General features: G+C 35.6%; 1 long non-coding RNA gene across 1 annotated transcript; it reads right to left on the bottom strand.

Annotated features, from left to right (window-relative positions):
• Positions 1 to 13,387: 13,387 nt before the first annotated feature.
• On the bottom strand, positions 13,388 to 14,714 carry LOC117319752. The gene is made up of 3 exons (XR_004530814.1): positions 14,391 to 14,714; positions 14,207 to 14,277; positions 13,388 to 13,627 (listed from the first exon to the last, which is right to left on the bottom strand). It is a non-coding gene; the product is annotated as an uncharacterized LOC117319752 (long non-coding RNA).
• Between the last annotated feature and the right edge of the window lie 5,552 nt (positions 14,715 to 20,266).

Raw genomic sequence — 20,266 nt, 5'->3', positions numbered from 1 at the left:
TCAATTAACGTTCTTTCCTATCTTGATTGATCGCCTTGTGGTAGTATGTTGACTGCATCCGATAGAAATACGAGTAAATAATTAACTTTTGTCGCATTCGCACGAGGAAACCAGATATAGTTCGGTTTCGAGTGATACCATTCTTCCATTACGTCCGCTGACTGGATATTCTGTTTTTACTTAACGTCATACTTTAAAGCCAAATGCTTTAATGTTAACATTTCAAGATCTTAACAGTTTTCAGACTTAGTATATATCTAATTATCGCGAATTAAAAACTGGAAGAAAATATGTATTTATAAAAATAAATGGGTTATTCCCAAAAATAATAACTGGGTCCGACAGACCAAGTTTCTAAGCGAAATAGTCCTATAATGCAACGAGCGTGTTATCAGTCTATACAAAATGGTGGAACGCCGAATGTTTAAGCCTGTCAAAATACAGACCGATTCTGCCAAAACACAGACCGATACCGCCAAAATACAGACCGATTCTGCCAAAAAGAAACGTCAAAGGGACTGTAATCGGCAAAACCCGAGTATTTCCTATGAATAGGACATGATTCAATGGAACTTAGCGGGAGAGGTTTTAGGTTATTTGGGAGTATGTGGCTTTAAAATCAAGCAGATCTTTTGGCTCTGGCTTTTATTACCTTATCAGGCAAAATCAGAATACGACCGCAAGGTAATCAATCAAGAATAAAAGGAATGTTAATTGATATTTAGAAGTAGTAGATAAATTTGTACACAAAATATGTACGTACATATTTTGTGTCAAAAATGTGTTACTAGTAACAGGTTTTTGACACAGGATTTGTACGTACACTTTTTGTGTACAAATTTATCTACTACTATAGCAGTAGATATTTTTGACACACAATATGTACGTACATTTTTCGTTGACAAAAACGTACTACTAGTAACACTGTTTTGCCCGTCCGATATCGGCCATCGTAGAAATATGGTAGCTGGATTGTTTGTCTTGGTGATGCTTTGAGGTGTTGGCAGTCAGAGTATGCTGTTAAAAGCCTATAGATTCAGGAATTTGATGAAGAAAAGTAAACCTCAAGATGTTTATTTGAAAATTCACTTTAATAGATAGTTATTTAAAGGAGATCTGAAGTATTTGATGTTGAAGTGAGATTTAAGAAAATCTTTCATGAAAAAGTCTCAGTTGACATATTGCAATCGCCTTTAGATGTGCGTCATACTTCATAAACAATTTACATTTCAACTTCTACACAATTATCAACAGGCCCAGAGACCTGATATTGGGTCTGTAGCATTGGGATGAAGGGCTACCAAGTTTGTTCAAATCAATGACCTTGACCTTCATTCAAGGTCACAGGGGTCAAATATGCTAAAATCTTTAAACAACTTCTTCTTGATAACCATGCGGAGAAGAGATCTGATATTTGGTTTGTAGCATCTACAAGGTCCCAGGGGTCAAATATGCTAAAATATGTCAAACTCTTGTCAGTAAGAAACATGCTCCACATCAAATTAAACTGTTTATGGTGTAGGTTTATGACATTATCCCTTTGTTGGGGGCCAATATGTCAATAAGGGATGGTGGAGTGTTTTGTACTCAGATTTCCTGTCTTATCATATACAGAGTTATGGCCCTTTGGTGAAATTGTCTCACTGTCATCTCCATTGTCAATTTATTTAATATGACTTACTTTTTTAATGCTTGAGTGTTGTAAACTGACAATGCACTCCACTAGTTACAGAGTTATGTTCCTTTGTCCATATGTGATATTAACAAGAATTATCTTTAAAAAAGATAAACGGCATAGTTTTAATGCTGGTGGTTATAATGTAAAACTGCTGGTAAAATAAATTAAGGAACTAATGTGTTTCAGCACAGATAACAAAATTATATCAAGCTGAATCATTGTTGTGATAATAAGACTGCATTTGAATCAGGAATATAATTTTATTAATGTGTCATTTGAAAAGATAATTCCAATTATTCAGCTTGCATTCAATCTTAACGTTGTTTCGTTTTTTAACTGGATATCTGCATTTTGCATTTACCGCTACATTGACCAATCACATACTTCATCTTGACCAGTAACGCCACCTGTCGCGTCATATCCGGGGCCAAAAGAGTATTATACGGCTATGCCGAAAAATGTCAAGTACGTCAAAATCCCTACTAGTTCAATAGTCCTGAATGACTGAATTGGTTTGGATGAAATTTGGTCTGGAGCATTAATGGACAAATGGGATCCCACGAGGAATTTGACTCCCCTGAGGCAAAAGAGGGAGCCGAATAGGGGAAATATAGCAAAAAAGAATAAAAAAATAAAAATCTGTTTAAAGAATGATAGGATTTGCTCCCCATTTGGTTTGAACCATTGTTGGGAGAGACAGCACAAAAAGTCTAATTTCAAATGTAACTTAAATGAGAGTATCTTGCCATGCTTACTGAAAGATTTAGCCTCTTACTGATGATCAATTTTACCCAATGCAATGAATTGTAGAAATGATCCTTGATCTATGATAATTTTGAAGAAGAATATATCAGAGTTGATATTTCATGCCATTAACAATCTTAAAATTTAAAAAAAAAAAAAAACAAGACTACCTTAACCTATCGCACTCATTGAAACAGGATACAACTGACAGATGGATTGACTTCCTGTTTATCAGAGTTATCTCCCTGTATAGATTTAGGGAACATATTGATATATCTTGCCGTGAGAGCTAGAAGAGGACTATTAGGCTCTTTCTAAGAGTACTTGTATGTACCTAGCTGTCAGGCACTAATCTACCTTGTTTATCTAGGCCCATTTTCTTCCTACATTGAAAACATTCATTTGAACATGATCCTGAACCCATTGGCCATTTATTTGCAAAGACCAGTTGAAAGGTTTTAAACAGTTATATATGCTTAGCATTTTGTTGGAGGTGGCAGACTTATCACTGGCAGGCTATTTATTTAGAAAGTATTTTTAGATGTGGAAAATTGATTTTGTTTAGACGTTATTTGTAAAATGAAGGTGGGTTTACAGTATTAAGTGAACTCTATTGGAGGCTATTTCTTGATCAGATCTTGTTACGATGCTTTTATGCTAGAGAGTGTCTTCAAACAGTTCCATCAAGAACATATCAAATGCTTAGATGCCATTCTTTATTCAAAGACACATTTTTCAAATGGACAATTTATAGACTGGGCTAAAATTGCTCATGGTAATTATGATGTCAAAATTGTAGTTTAAAGGGCAACTGTTCATGAAATTGACTGTTACTTATTACAGATCAGACTGTTATGTAATAGGAAAGAGAGTAGTGAGCTTCCACCAGGGATGGAACCCACGATCCATGGCTTACAGGTCTGCTGTTCTACTGACCTGGCGAAAGGGGAATTCCCACTATAATGAATAACTTTCTTTTGAAGCTTTCATGCATATGTCATAGCATTGATGGCAAATTCATTATTCTATTCAACATTAAAACTGCAGAAATTGCAATCAAGAGGTATCATAATTTAAAAACTTTAGAAGGAAACTGCAATAAGACCACCACTTTAATATAAACATTTGAAGGATGAAATATCGGCCCCACCCCTGCCACATTTTGAAGGGATATTCCACACAAAATTGAAATTTTATGATTGTTTTGTACCTTGTAATAGCTCTTTCTAATGACTTTAAAAACTATTGTCAGCATCCAACATATTTCCTGTGGTTAGATTTAATGGACCAGCGAAATTGGTGTGAATACCCCCAATTGGCATGAATATTCCAGCATTGGTGTGGATTCCCCTGAAAAATCATGAATACCCCCGATTGGTGTGAATACCCAGGCATTGGCGTGAATACCCCCAAATTGGTGTGAATGTCCCTGAATTGGTGTGAATAATCCCTAATTAGTGTGAATACCCCTGATTGATGTGAATACCCAGGCATTGGTGTGAATACCCCCAAATTGGTGTGAATGTCCCTGAATTGGTGTGAATAATCCCTAATTTGTGTGAATACCCCTGATTGGTGTGAATATCCAGGCATTGGTGTGAATACCCCCGATTTGGTGTGAATACCCCCAAATTGGTGTGAATACCCTCAAAAGGCCTGTTACCTCCTAAATATAATGCATTCTGATGGAATCATGGCCAGATGAAGGTTTGTAAATTGATCTAGCTGTATCTTTGTAGAATTTCTACAAAAGAAAATATTGTGTGTGTGTTCATATGGTAAATTAAGTGTCTGAAGCATCCTTTGGTGAAGAAGAACCAATTTTGTATAAATGATGACCAATCTTTTGAATCGTTCATTTGGCGGTAGAAACCTCCCCTGTCTTACAGCACTAGATACACCTCCTCTGTCTTACAGCACTAGAAACACCTCCCCTGTCTTACAGCACTAGTTACACCTCCCCTGTCTTACAGCACAAGATACACCTCCCCTGTTTTATAGCACAAGATACACCTCCCCTGTCTTACAGCACTAGATACACCTCCCCTGTCTCACAGCACTAGATACACCTCCCCTGTCTCACAGCACTAGATACACCTCCCCTGTCTTACAGCACTAGATACAACTTCCCTGTTTTACAGCACTAGATACACCTCCCCTGTCTCACAGCACTAGATACACCCCCCTGTCTTACAGCACTAGATACACCTCCCCTGTCTTACAGCACTAGATACACCTCCCCTGTCTCAAAGCACTAGATACACCCCCCCCCCCCCCTGTCTTACAGCACTAGATACACATTCCCTGTCTTAGAGCACTAGATACACATTCCCTGTCTTACAGCACTAGATACACCTCCCCTGTCTTACAGCACTAGATACACCTCCCCTGTCTTACAGCACTAGATACACATTCCCTGTCTTACAGCACTAGATACACCTTCCCTATCTTACAGCACTAGAAACACCTCCCCTGTCTTACAGCACAAGATACACCTCCCTTGTCTTACAACACTAGATACACCTCCCCTGTCTTACAGCACAAGATACACCTCCCCTGTCTTACAGCACTAGTTACACCTCCCCTGTCTTACTGCACAAGATACACCTCCCCTGTCTTACAGCACTAGTTACACCTCCCCTGTCTTACAGCACTAGATACACCCCCCTGTCTTACAGCACTAGATACACCTCCCCTGTCTTACAGCACTAGATACACCTCCCCTGTTTTACAGCACTAGATACACCTCCCCTGTTTTACAGCACTAGATACACCTCCCCTGTCTTACAGCACTAGATACACCCCCCTGTCTTACAGCACTAGATACACATTCCCTGTCTTACAGCACTAGATACACCTCCCCTGTCTTACAGCACTAGATACACATTCCCTGTCTTACAGCACTAGATACACCTCCCCTGTCTTACAGCACTAGATACACCTCCCCTGTCTTACAGCACTAGATACACCTCCCCTGTCTTACAGCACTAGATACACCTCCCCTGTCTCACAGCACTAGATACACCTCCCCTGTCTTACAGCACTAGATACACCTCCCCTGTCTTACAACACTAGATACACCTCCCCTGTTTTACAGCACTAGATACACCTCCCCTGTCTTACAGCACTAGATACACCTCCCCTGTCTTACAGCACTAGATGCACCTCCCCTGTCTTACAGCACTAGATACACCCCCCTGTCTTACAGCACTAGATACACCTCCCCTGTCTTACAGCACTAGATACACCTCCCCTGTTTTACAGCACTAGATACACCTCCCCTGTTTTACAGCACTAGATACACCTCCCCTGTCTTACAGCACTAGATACACCCCCCTGTCTTACAGCACTAGATACACATTCCCTGTCTTACAGCACTAGTTACACCTCCCCTGTCTTACAGCACTAGATACACATTCCCTGTCTTACAGCACTAGATACACCTCCCCTGTCTTACAGCACTAGATACACCTCCCCTGTCTTACAGCACTAGATACACCTCCCCTGTCTTACAGCACTAGATACACCTCCCCTGTCTTACAGCACTAGATACACCTCCCCTGTCTTACAGCACTAGATACACCTCCCCTGTCTTACAACACTAGATACACCTCCCCTGTTTTACAGCACTAGATACACCTCCCCTGTCTTACAGCACTAGATACACCTCCCCTGTCTTACAGCACTAGATGCACCTCCCCTGTCTTACAGCACTAGATACACCCCCCTGTCTTACAGCACTAGATACACCTCCCCTGTCTTACAGCACTAGATACACCTCCCCTGTCTTACAACACTAGATACACCCCCCCCCCCCCCCCTGTCTTACAGCACTAGATTCACCTCCCCTGTCTTACAGCACTAGATACACCTCCCCTGTCTCATCACTAAATACATCTCCTCTGTCTTTACTGACCTTAAAACAGATTTCATTGTAAGGATAATCTTATTTTCCCTGTTTGGCACAAAAATTGGCCGTTGGAAACAAAGAACAAATTTGCATAATGAGTTATCTACCCTTGGGTGTCTTTAAAGCTAATGAAATTATTTCACATGGACACCTTCGGGGCGGATATGTCGGTAATTAAATCGCTCAGTAATTGGCGAAATTTTTGTAAATTAGATGTAGTGCACTTGAAGTATTGCAAGAGTCTTTGTTCTGCAATCAGCATTTTAACATCAATTTCAAAATATAAATTGAACTTTTGAATCCGATAAGTTCAAGGCCACTGTTGAAATTCAGAAGTTGATACACATATCAGTAATGTGAAATGTTAATACATTAAGTGTTAAGTGTTACTAATTTGATATCTATATAAAGGTGTAATACCCAACATGTTACTAATTTGATATCTACAGTAAAACCTCGTTATAATGCCACCTGTTATACCGCCAAACTCGCTTATCGCCATGAATTTATTCAGAACGGATTTCCTTCCATGCTAATGCACCCGTTTTACCGCCAAACTCGTCTACCGCCATCCGCCATCATATTTCCAAAACAAACAGTTAAATTAACATTATCTTGACCTCGTTAATATCACCAAATTTAGTCCAGAATGACGTGTGTGTTTAGATGATATTGTGACGTGACTGACAGGTAGGCTAATTAGCTGTACGCCTGTGAACACGTGTATGTACACACATGAAATCAATCGACCATGGCTAATCCTTTGTGGTTTTTCTACAGGTAAGTTTACAGGTAAGGTATCATAAATAAAGCTCACTTCTGTGATTTGTACTTGCTATTTTGTCGTTTTCTTTCATTTCCGAAATGAACACGCCAAAGCGAAGACGGAATATTTTAGACTTTGACAAGAAAACTAAGATCGCTTTGTTAAAATCTCGTGGGACTCTGTTACTCCCGAGACAATCGCGAGATGCTGGATACACAGCGGTATCGTACCGAATCAGATATTCAAAAATGTTTATCTATTCAACAGTTTGTCTTGTCAGTTGGTCAATTGAAGGCAAAACAAACGACCATTAACTCATTTTTTGAAGCCCAGTAACTTGAGGCTGAGCGTACACACGATCGCGAGGTTACATTGACTGATTGAATCATTCTCGGTAAAGTAATTGAATTTAATATTTATCTATTCACAGTGTACAGTATTATCATGTATTATTTTGATATTAATAAAATGTGTTTGATATTTTTTTCTTAAGTAGTTTTTGATCAGAAGGTGGCGTTATATCGAGGTTTTACTGTATATAAAGGTGTAATACCCTAACATGTTACTAATTTGATATCTATATAAAGGTGTAACACCCTAACATGTTACTAAATTGATATCTATATAAAGGTGTAATACCCTAACATGTTACTAAATTGATATCTATATAAAGGTTTAATACAGTAACATGTTACTAATTTGATATCTATATAAAGGTGTAATACCCAACATGTTACTAAATTGATATCTATATAAAGGTGTAATACAGTAACATGTTACTAATTTGATATCTATATAAAGGTGTAATACCCAACATGTTACTAATTTGATATCTATATAAAGGTGTAATACAGTAACATGTTACTAAATTGATATCTATATAAAGGTGTAATACCCAACATGTTACTAACTTGATATCTATATAAAGGTGTAATACCCAACATGTTACTAATTTGATATCTATATAAAGGTGTAATACCCTAACATGTTACTAATTTGATATCTATATAAAGGTGTAATACCCAACATGTTACTAATTTGATATCTATATAAAGGTGTAATACCCTAACATGTTACTAATTTGATATCTATATAAAGGTTTAATACAGTAACATGTTACTAATTTGATATCTATATAAAGGTGTAATACCCTAACATGTTACAAATTTGATATCTTTATAAACAGTCAATTGTCATTAGTTCTGCAGGATGCTTTGTGTAGGCCCTAGCATTGCGTAATACCAGGATGTGAAGTAAAGATGATCTGATGTGATCAACTGACAATGCAGAGAAAATACTGGCTTTTAATTTTGACATCAATAATTAAATTTCTGATTAGGCCTTTTTCTGATCTATAGTTATATTTAGATAATTTTTTGTTCATCAGATTTTAGATTGAATCAAATGATAACTGGAAATTAAACAATAATAATCTTTCGAATTGTCATTATGAGGTATGATAATTAAGGCAGGAAATAGTTGGAGATCCTAGACAACACAGGTCAAACATATAAATGATGCTGATTAGGTGCCGACCACCACTGCTGCAATCTATCCGGCTGTCTACCTGATCTTTCACTTGTCAAAAAGCTGTCAAAAATGTTGATGTCTGTGGTGACATGCTACCTGATTTGTGATCCAGCAGCACTACTGGGTAGAGGATCAAGTGATGTAGAGGTCACACAGAGGTCAGAGTCACCCAACAACCTATGTCACACCCCATCAAGTTTGAAGACGCCATTACTAAAGATCATTACCCCAGGACAATGGCAGCAGCTGATTGGAATGTTTGGTGATACAGTATTACATGGTTGAGGTTACAGAAAATTACACACATATGCCTTGCTAGGCCATGTTGAGTAAAAATAGTTTTGATTAAGTTTTATTAAGCTAACCTGGACTGAGCCTATGCCATGGTGGGTGTCTGTCGTCTGTTCCTCGTCTGTCCCTCGTCCATCAATATTTGCTTCCAAAAATTTGGTTGGCATAGTAACTGGTCTCTGTTAACAGTTTTTTTTAGCTCACCTGGACCGAAGGTCCGGTGAGCTTATTCATGGCGCAGCGTCCGTCGTCCATCCGTCCGTCAACATTTGCTTCAAATCGCTACTAGTCAAAAAGTTTTTATTGGATTTTGACCAAATTTGGCCAGAAATATCCTTGGCAGAAGGGGATCAGATTTTGCATAAATGGTGACTCTGACCCCCAAGGGGCCAAAGGGGCGGGGCGCAATAGGGGAAATAGAGGTAATTCCTTTAAATCTCTACTAGTCATAAAGTTATGAATGGATTTGATCTCGATTTGGTCAGAAACATCCTTGGGGGAAGGGGAACAGATTTTGCATAAATGGTGACTCTGACCCCCAAGGGGCCAAAGGGGCAGGGCCCAATAGGGGAAATAGAGGTAATTCCTTTAAATCGCTACTAGTCATAAAGTTATGAATGAATTTGAACCCAATTTAGTCAGGAACATCCTTGGGGGAAGGGGAACAGATATTGCATAAATGGTGACTGACCCCCAAGGGGCCAAAGGGGTGGGGCCCAATAGGGGAAATAGAGGTAATTCCTTTAAATCGCTACTAGTCTTACATTATGAATTTAGTCGGAAACATCCTTGGGGGAAGGGGAACAGATTTTGCATAAATGGTGACTCAGAACCCTGAGGGGCCAAAGGAGTGGGGCCCAATAGGGGAAATTATGAAAGTTATGAATGGATTTGAACCCAATTTGGTCAGAAACATCCTTGGGGAAAGTGAAACAGATTTTGCATTTAATGATGACTTTGGCCAAAGTTGTGGGGCCCCATAGGAGAAATAAAGGTAATTCCTTTAAATCGCTACTAGTCATAGAGTGATGAATGCACGTTGTAAACTTAGAGAGTCTGGACTTCATTATTTCTTTAAAGCAGTTGGGATCCTCATACTTTAAGAATATAAAGCATTGTTTGAGGTTGACAAATAAAACGAATTGAACATGAACATTATTAATTAGCCTTTGGCTTACAGTTCTAGTATTTGTCCTGTTCCGTATTATCTATCCTGTGGTATGGTTTGTTCTGTCATTCCCTACAGATGACTGATTCCATGTTTAAGTTTTCTGTAGAGTATTAGATCTGCTGTGATGTAATTTATTATGTACCATTATGAACTTTCCTATCTTTATACACATCTTGAGTAAAAAACAGATTTTTCTGTTTCTGTCCAAAAACCAAACTTTATTCTTTTGTCATCAAAAGGAATCACTCATAACAACAAATGATAGGTTTCTTTTCTATCAAGATTCCTCAATGTTTCATGATTGTCGAGAGTTATATAGGGTATAATCTCTGGCCAGCTGGGGAGACTGCCGCCAATCATTAATTAAGTATCGCCTTACACTGCCTACATCATGCCCCAGCCAAGGAAAGTCCTTAAGGCTTGGACAAATTTGCATAAATAATTGAGACTTTCATGATGCGGTGACAGGATAAACAAAATTGTTGTCCTTGTATGGCTCTACCCATGATATTTTGTGATGATATGAGGGACATTGTGAATTTCATTGATGTAAGGGACATTGTTGTGTAAGGTGCTGCTGTATAATGAAGACAAAATCACACTGTGTGATTAAAGACTTTTTCTCTCCTTTTTTATAGGCGAGCTGACATTATGTCACAGTGGAGGCTGATTAGTGTGTGCTTTTGCCTAAAAAAAGATTTGTCCCTGTCCACCGACAACCATTTGGGTAAGATTTTCAGCAGAAAAAGGACTGAGTTACGTCTTTTTATTGATTTGATGGAAAATAAATGACCTTGGAACAAACCATCCTGATTGTAAATTGACTTATTGCCTTCCCTGAAAAGATTTTTTTCCAAGATAAATTAATGATTCTTTAATTATTAAGTTGGCCCTTTTCTGAGGATTATCCTGGCTGGAAATGAAAACCAAGGACATTGTCTTAAGTGAAAAATGCTTACTAAGTATCTAACAAAAATCCAATAGATATGATAAAGTGCAGTCTGACGCATAAAAATGAAAAACACAAGCATGCACCACATTTGTACTGAAGCTGGTATCAAACAACACTAACAGGTGAGAAGTAATCTCTTTGTGATATGTGCTGGCAAAGCTTTCATTTAAATTTTGTTCACAATTAATCCTTTATATTTGTAGTGGAATTTGAATTAAGGCCATGAAATGGGACTATACTGTTGACAACGATTAAAAAAAGAGAACTAATTAACACACTTATAAACATAATGATGTTATTAGCAGGTTATTTTTAGTCTTTAGCTGCTTTTGATGAAATAAATATTGATTTTATATGAAATTTGATTTAAAACTTCAGTGGGTAAGGTCAGAGCAATAGGAAGAGATTAAATACACTACTGCTGGGTTACATTGCCTCATATTGATCAGCAGAGGATCCAAGCAAACGGAATGTCCACCAAGAAATACTAAGAGTAACAAAGCGAAAGATTTGAAGCTGTAAAGAATCTCTTTTGGTTAACATTATCTCATTATGACTCGCAAATAAATAGCAGCTTTTCAATGGGTCCAATGAAACGTGAAAGAAATGCATTGCACCAGTACTGTTGTGGCTGCCGTGATCCTATGGCTCGACATCAAATGGCCATACAATTTGTGTTAAATTAATTCTGCTTACTGATTTTTTTTCTTTTTGTTCTTCGTTTGAATATTATCTTGTTTTTATCACCTACTCAATAAGGTTGGTGGGGTTCCGATGGTTTCGGTGCATCTGTTTGTCCTTCCATTCCGTCCATTCTGGAACATATCTCAAAAACTGTTCAAGATAAATTAACAGTCAGGAAGTGCAATTTGCTACAAAAAACAGAAGAATTCTTAAAAATGCATTTTCAATGATGCCAATGGCATTTCACCCTAATTATATCCTATAATTAATTCTGGGTGTAGATCAGTAACATATTTCACCCTAATACTATAATTAATTCTGGGTGTAGATCATTAGGTATTTCACCCTAATGCTATAGTTAATTCTGGGTGTAGATCAGTAGAATATTTCACCCTAATCCTATAATTAATTCTGGATGTAGATCAGTAAGGTATTTCACCCTAATCCTATAATTAATTCTGGATGTAGATCAGTAGGTATTTTCCCCTTAACATGACCTCTGCATCATAATAAAAAAATGATATACAGTATCAGGAACAATTGAAGTTTATGATGATGTTCTTTCTGTCCAGCCTCAGATATTGAAACATATGTTTATGCTGGGATCATGCTGCATTTATGCTTTAAGGAAGCATGGCCGCAGCATGATCCCAGCATGGTCTGTGAAGCATGATCCCAGCATGGTCTGCAGCATGATGCCAGCATGGTTTGCAGCATGATGCCAGCATGGTCTGCAGCATGATCCCAGCATGGTCTGCAGCATGTTTCAATTATGCAAATTATGCTGGGATCATGCTTCAATCATGCTTCATGGCAGCATGGTTTACAAAATCAATGAAAATCATGCAATAAAAACTTGGAAGAATACTTCTGTATTACATTTTATTTGGTAATTAACATGGTATAAAACTTTTCATACAGGCTGTTTTTTCTAGTTCAAACATTTAAAACTTATCAATGAAATGAGAATGTGACAAAACAAATTTAAATTCTAATTTACCCATGGTACTTATTTTATTTGCCTCTTATATTCTTTTTCTCAAAACTTCCATCACATACACAACACAGCTATCTTTTTCTAGTACAATTTTCAAATACAACTAATATCAATTCATCCTAGCTAGAAGTGGTTTGTTTCAACAAAAATAGTCAACAAGATATACAAGTTCAATGTCAGTACATACTACAGTATGTATTTATAATTCTGTTTTTTACTCTAAAATAGTAGGAAAATAGTACAAAATAATATTTTCCAGCAGAGTTAAAGTAGGATATGTATACATTTTGTCACCGACGCACAAGACTGATTTCAAACAGTATACATAGTTTCCTCGAAGTAGCCCAGATGTACTGGAAACTGTTTTCATGTGTGTCCGTGAACTTAAAATAAACAAAAACAAGCAACAGTCGAAGACTTCTTCTATCGAATTTAACATTATTTCTAATAAACTGTGAAAAGATTATCATAATTTTGGAATCAATTCTAAATACTGACTAAATGAAATGTTGATTGACAATTTGAACAATGGTGTGTTGTTTGATGTAGCACGTACTGTAGTGATATATCTCGGTCACTGTCCCGGGATTTCAATACAACCAAGCTTGAGACGACTATATATATGTAATATTTTTTGCTAGTACAACAAATAACTAACAAGGATTTTTATATTATATACATGATTTTTTTTGTATATATATTAATGTTTACACTTTTATTATGAAAGGAAATGTTGTATACCTCGACAGATAACATATCTCGAATAATCTTAATTAATGTGAAACATAAACTTCTTAATTTCTCTTCATTCCTTTCTGCTTTGTGTTAAGTCAATGCCATCAATTTGGACCACAATGCATGCGGTGTCCCTCATTCCAGAATGTACTGCATGCAGACTCGGTCTCTGTTGGAAGAAAGAAAGAATTTTAGAATATTCTTTTATTTCAAAATTAGAATAATTGTCAAGTTTTTGAAGATAATGTATGTATTTAACTTATGTACTTTTCATGATCACTTTGCTATCAGTTACATTATGTTTGCTTTGGAAGCCTTTTTATCAAGAAAATTTAAGCCAGCCACACAAAGCTACAAAATATAACTTGCCAGGATGACTTAATTATTAATTAAATCAAGCTACTCCCGAATTCGCCATCAGTTCATATCAATGTGAAACTGCAATATACTATACATAAAACAATGTTACTTACTTATAATTCATCTTAATTCACCTATTTCATTTAATCGTTTCAATGTGATGCAATAATCTGCAAACATCGATCCTCAAAAAGAATGTGGAGGTAAATATAAAGATCTTTCCCGAAAGGTTTCATTATCCAAAACACAAATTTTCCTCACCATTGTTTGTGAATACGTATGTACGTCATAATCATAACAAGGGTTGTGTGAGTGGGGAAAAAATGCAATTTAAGTCGGGTTGAAGATCGTTAATAATAAACAGAGATAAATATAATTGAAAACTTACGATTGTAACACATGGATCGGTACTGCGTTTCCTTCGGCCGTGTAATCTGTGATAAATTAATCATCAAAACCCTGAAAAATAAATAATTAGGTATTATTGATATGAATAGATCTATATCAAATTCATCGTCGTATAATGTGAAACGATGTCAGAACGTGAAGAAGATTATATAATTAAAACTTACCCTGTCTCGTAACGATGTTTGTCGGTAAAAATATGCATCGGTCGTCAAAAACAACGAGAAAGCTGATATTCAGTCGTCGGTAACTTGAAGTAAGTCGATCTTCTTCAGTAAGACGGGAAACAAACTTCGTTTTTAGGCTATCGTCGTGTTTGTTTATACTTTTCTTCTGGAAATAAACATCCGGTGAATTCAAACATGGCTATCAGACTTCCCGCTAAACTCGTGTGTGTTGCATCATGGGATAAATATTTTACTGCCAGAGATTAACACGATTCATTTTTACTTGTGCGTGTTTTTTATTCTTAATCATAAACTTCTATTGTGTCATACTTCTAAGATAAATATTACAGTATTTAATACTTGCATCGTGCACATTTAGATCGCACGAGCTCGAGGTAACACTCTCGTCACATCTCGGGAGCAAGGTAAACAAACGAGGTCATAGGTGAACCGAACGATAAACATGTAATCTGACCAGAGGTTTTGGCCTCGTCTGGCATACGCCTATTGTTTAATATGGATGTATTTTCAGACGAGGAACCGACCAATTCACGTTTTCTTTTTATGTTCACGATTTAAAATAATTCAGATTAAAGTACGGGAATATCGTCTGTTGTTAGTAAACTCATGCCGAGGTCGAGATCATCACAGCGCTTAACTTCAATATACGTTTTACAGGGAAGCGTCCGAGTGACAACATAAGTTCGACACATGTTTATTGGAGTTTATAGCGATGAATGTTGTGTCAAACACGACGTGATTTCGTATGCTATTATCAGATGTAATCTTAACACCGCATATATCCAGAAAGTATGCGATACAAAGACACAGAGCAGGTGATTTTAATCTTATTTGATTGAATTAAAAGCAATATTCCAAGCACATGTGTAACTGTTGGTAGAGTGACCCCGATTTTGTTTTGGCAAACATGTTACATGTATGGCTACCTGGTAGTAAGCTGGTGCATGGTAAATGGTTTATGTCAGTGTTTGGATAAAGTGACTGATTCTATCTCCGATAAAAAGTGTATAATCGAAGCAAAAGTAAATATACTGGTTCTTCAAAAAACGATCTAAACTCTGAAAATTTGAATGAAATTTTTATAGGGATGAATTTTTAAGTCGTCACACGAATGTACTAACTTGCAACATTCATCAATGTTTAAGTTAATTCCTTCTGAGATAGAACTACAAGTGAAAGCTGACAAAATATCACATTTAAAAGCTGTGAACAGTTATACTAACAAAGAACATACTTATAAACGAAATACTTAATTAAAATAATTGTTATTGAATTTTAAATAAATATGTGTGGTACTGATCAAGTATAAAAAGGAAATTCTGCAACACAAACATGTTTTTAAAAATTATTTTGTTATCACCATTGATACCTGGAAATTTTCTATATTTTATTTAAAATTTCTTATTTCATTAATTAATAATTGTTTAGGTTAATCTTAGTACCTGGGAAATTTGGTCCTAGATTTTGGATCCTCGCTTGGACCTACATTTCACCCACAGAAATTTTGTGATGTCCGAACAAAGGAATGCCCTTTTAAGCTAATACAGAATGGCCAAGCATATACACATTTCAACTTAAATAATTCATGTTAATACATGAAAGAATGGTGCAGTTCATTAAATTAACTAAGTTGATACAGCATAATTGCAGCATGGTACAGTTTGTATCTAAACCCACACCGAAATAAAGTACAAAAAAAGTATGGGAAAAAAGTACTAAAAAAGCATAGAAAAAGTATGCTTTTTTTGACTCAATTTGGAACCGATATTCCAACACGGTTCCAAATTGAGTCAAAAAAAGTACTAAAGTACAAAAAAAGTCTAACAAAAGTATACCTTTAGTACATTTTATTGTTTTCATTAAGTACAGAAAAAGCACAAATATAGTACAGAAAAAGTACATTAAAAGTACAATAATAGTATAAAGTGCACAGGGCCAAATTGATGGTGTACTTTTTTTGTGCTTTTATACTTTTTTAGTACTTTTACAGGTAAGTCCATAAAGTACAAAAAAAGTACAAAAGTACAAAAAAAGTATGAAAATGGTACAGAAAAAGCAGGAAATTAGTACTGAAAAAGTAGGAAAAAAGTACCAATAAGGTAGGAAATTAGTACTGAAAAAGTAGTGGAAAAGTAGGAAAAAAGTACTAGAAAAGTAGGAAAATAGTACTAAAAAAGTAGGAAATTTGTACTGAAAAAGTATCAAAAAAGTAGGAAAATGGTATTGAAAAGAAGGAAATTAGGACTGGAAAAGTAGGAAAAAAGTACCAATAAGGTAGGAAAATAGTACTGAAAAAGTAGTGGAAAAGTAGGAAAAAAGTACTAGAAAAGTAGGAAAATAGTACTAAAAAAGTAGGAAATTTGTACTGAAAAAGTATAAAAAAAGTACTGAAAAAGTAGGAAAAAATTACCAAAAAAAGGGACTTAATTCAATGGTGTAGGAAATTAGTTCTGAAAATATAGGAGATAAGCTTAAATGAGAATACTGCATGCTTAAACAATACATACATCAGTCCCATTCCTAAGAGAAATGCACAATTGTATCAAGTGAAAACAAACATTGAAATACAAGATTAGTTATCCAATCACAATTCCACTGAGTATAATTTCATGCCATAGCAAAGTCTTGATCTAATAAGCTCGAAATTTGTTTTAGGGTAAGGTTAAGGATTTACAGATGGACATCTATGTATAAGGGCAATAACTTTTGATAAATTATTCTAATATTTTTTTCAAGCAGGAAAACACAATTTTATATCATGTGTATGTAGGAGATCCAGACAAAAAAAATATACTATTCTAAATAAAAAGGGCAATAACATTTGTAAAAATTGTCGAATCATAATTCCTCTTGAGGAAACACAATAAAAAAATGTAAATAAAAAACAATGCATAAATGCATACTGAATACAATGAAGTATGGTATATGCATAATGTTGCTTGCTTAAACTGGTCAAATCCAAGTAAGTGTGAATTCGAAAAATAAAATGTCTGATTCTCTTCATTCCTTTTTTGCTTTATGCGAATCATTGCCCTCAATTCGGACCACAATGCAATATCTTCAAGCTTTCCGTCACTTCAGAATGTACTGCATAATCTGTTGGAAGAAAGAGAAAATTTTAAAATATTTTTTATATCAAAACTTAGAATAATTGTGAAGATTTGTTCAATATAAAAATGTAAATAATTTTCCTTATATATGCACCTGATCACTTTACTGTCATTTATTACATGCATGTCTGCTTGGAAGTCTTTTTATCAAGAAAAGCTAGCCACAGGTATACAAGTTTAAAGCTACAACATAAAACTTTTAATTATAAGGATAAGTACTTTAATAAAAATCAAGCTACTCCAGAATTCTGACAGTTTGTTTCATCTTAAATTATGCAACTAACTATCAAAATACTCCAAAACACAGATTTTTTTTATTTAATCATTTCTTGAGATCATTTTTTTGTGAATTGATCATGATCATGACATACAACAAATTTTCAATGGATTTTATTGACTTCGTTTTTGAATGTATTTTCTTCAAATTCCATATACTATAGTAGACAATTATTAGCTCATTTACCGATATTTTTACATATATTCCCTAAAATAGATATACACATGTTGCCCGAAATGTGACGTTACTTTCGTTCTTATATTCTAACTTAAAAATGTCATTGCTATTTTTTTTGAAATTTTATGCAATATCTCTTGAAATCAACTACAAAAAATTCTGTAAATATTATCAGATGAATAAGCAAATAATTCTTTACATGTAAGTGAAATTTCAATAAATTCCATTGAAAAACGAAGTCATAAAAATTAATTGGAAATTTGTCAAAATGCATGAAATATGTAGTAAAGATATTACGAATTTACCGTTACGTGACAGAAATAAAAATGCAATATAACTACGTCGAAGTTCGTCAATAAAGAAATAAAATTCTTCTTGTTCTCAATATTTGGGTGCTATCAATCAGGATGCTTATAAAATCCCAGGCGTATGGTAGCATAAATCTGTAAATTGAATACTTACGATTGAAACACACGTGGATCTAGCAGTTCTTTGTTAATTAAACTCGGGCCGTGTAAACTGTAATCGGTGATGAATTCATTATGAAAACCCTGAAACACGAAGTAATCAAGTATTAATATTAACATGTGTAGGCCCCTATTCACCTATATAATGTGAAACGATGTAGGAACGTGCAGAAGACGAAATAGATTTAAATAATAAAATTGTAAACTTACCTGGTCGCGATATCTGTGATATTTTCGGGTGAAAATGAGCATTTGTCGCCAAAAACAATAAGAAAGCCGATATTCTTTGGCCACTTACTGACAGATAGTCGATCTTCTTCAGTTAGGCAAGAAAATGAATTTCGTTTTTAGGCTATTCTATATCAAAATCGTGTTTGTTTATGTTTCTTCCGTAGATAAACATCCGGTGAAATTCAAACATGGCTATCAGACTTCCCGCTAAAATCTCGCTGTTTGTTGCATCATGGGATAAAAAAAAAGTTTTGTCGGAGATCTACTGTATCGATTTCATTCTTTTATTACTTGTTTTTTTATATTCTACTTCCTTAACCTCTATTGTTTCATACTTTTGGTATTACTACTTCAGCATTTAAAGCTTGCACATTGCACAAAATGATCGCACGAAGCGAACTCGTCAAATCTCGGTAGATTCCGTAAACCGAAGTAAACAAACGAGATCACGGCCCCGAGGTCATAGGTGAACCGACCGATGGTAATCCGACACAGGTATAAGCCTCGTCAGTACCTGTTATGTAATCCGGATGTTTTGTTTAAATGAGGGTAGGCACCTGTGATCTGATCGTAGTGAAAGGCAGTCAAGCTTGACAATATAAATTGTTATAATTAACGCCGCGGGCATAAGACTTAGTCTAAGAGGGGCAATATGTGTACAGGTGAGACGGGAGGTACACAGGTAACTCCAATAAACAGTAAAGCTAGGTATGATTTGCCATTACAGTCGACTGTCGCTTATATTAATTAACACCACGGGTGAAATTAACTTTCGGTACGACGTTAAGCATATATCCTGATCGCTTTGTTAGCTTAACACACAGGTTTCAAGATTTAGTTTAAAACAGTTGAAATATTTTTGATCGATCTTGGTGTTGCAGTTATTCAAGCCGTCTACTATATCAATTAAAATATTTATGATAGATCTTGGTATTGATCTTGATTTTTGTATACAATAGAGTATTTTATTTGTACACACAACACTAGCTCCTACGAGATCATTCTACAACATATTAGAGTACAGCTACATTGTGTCGTTGTCCGAATTATCGTACGATCTTGCTAAATAAATATCAGACAAATTAAAGTTTTCTTTTTGTGTTCACTTTCACCATTTCAATGAATGCGATGTAATTCTGATTTAAATACCAGAATATTGTTCCTTGATCATGCCTGTTTGTTGTCAGTCAAGCCATATCGAGATCGAGATCATCACAGCGCTTGACTTCAATATACGTTTTACAAAGAAGCGTCCGAGTGACTATATCAGTATTACACATGTTTATATGAGTATATCGGTGAATATTTTGACAGAACACGACGTGATTTCGGGTGCAATTATCAGATGTAATCTTAAAACCACGTATATCCAGCAAGTATATGATATGCAGACAAAGAGCAGGTGATTTAAATTTCATTTGAATGAATTAAAAGCGTATTACAGGCACGGGCACATGTGTGTTCGTAGTGTGATCCCCGATCTGGTAGAGGTTAACGTTTGGATAAACGAAATGTTTTAAACTCCGTTAAAGAGTTTATAATTAAAGCCAAAATACTGTAATTTCAAAGAACGATCTGGAACAAAATTTTTAT

This window comes from Pecten maximus, chromosome 2, assembly GCF_902652985.1.
Source record: "Pecten maximus chromosome 2, xPecMax1.1, whole genome shotgun sequence".
NCBI lineage: Eukaryota > Metazoa > Mollusca > Bivalvia > Pectinida > Pectinidae > Pecten > Pecten maximus.
Note: the sequence above shows the minus strand (reverse complement) of the source record. Positions and strands in the feature narration are given on the sequence as shown.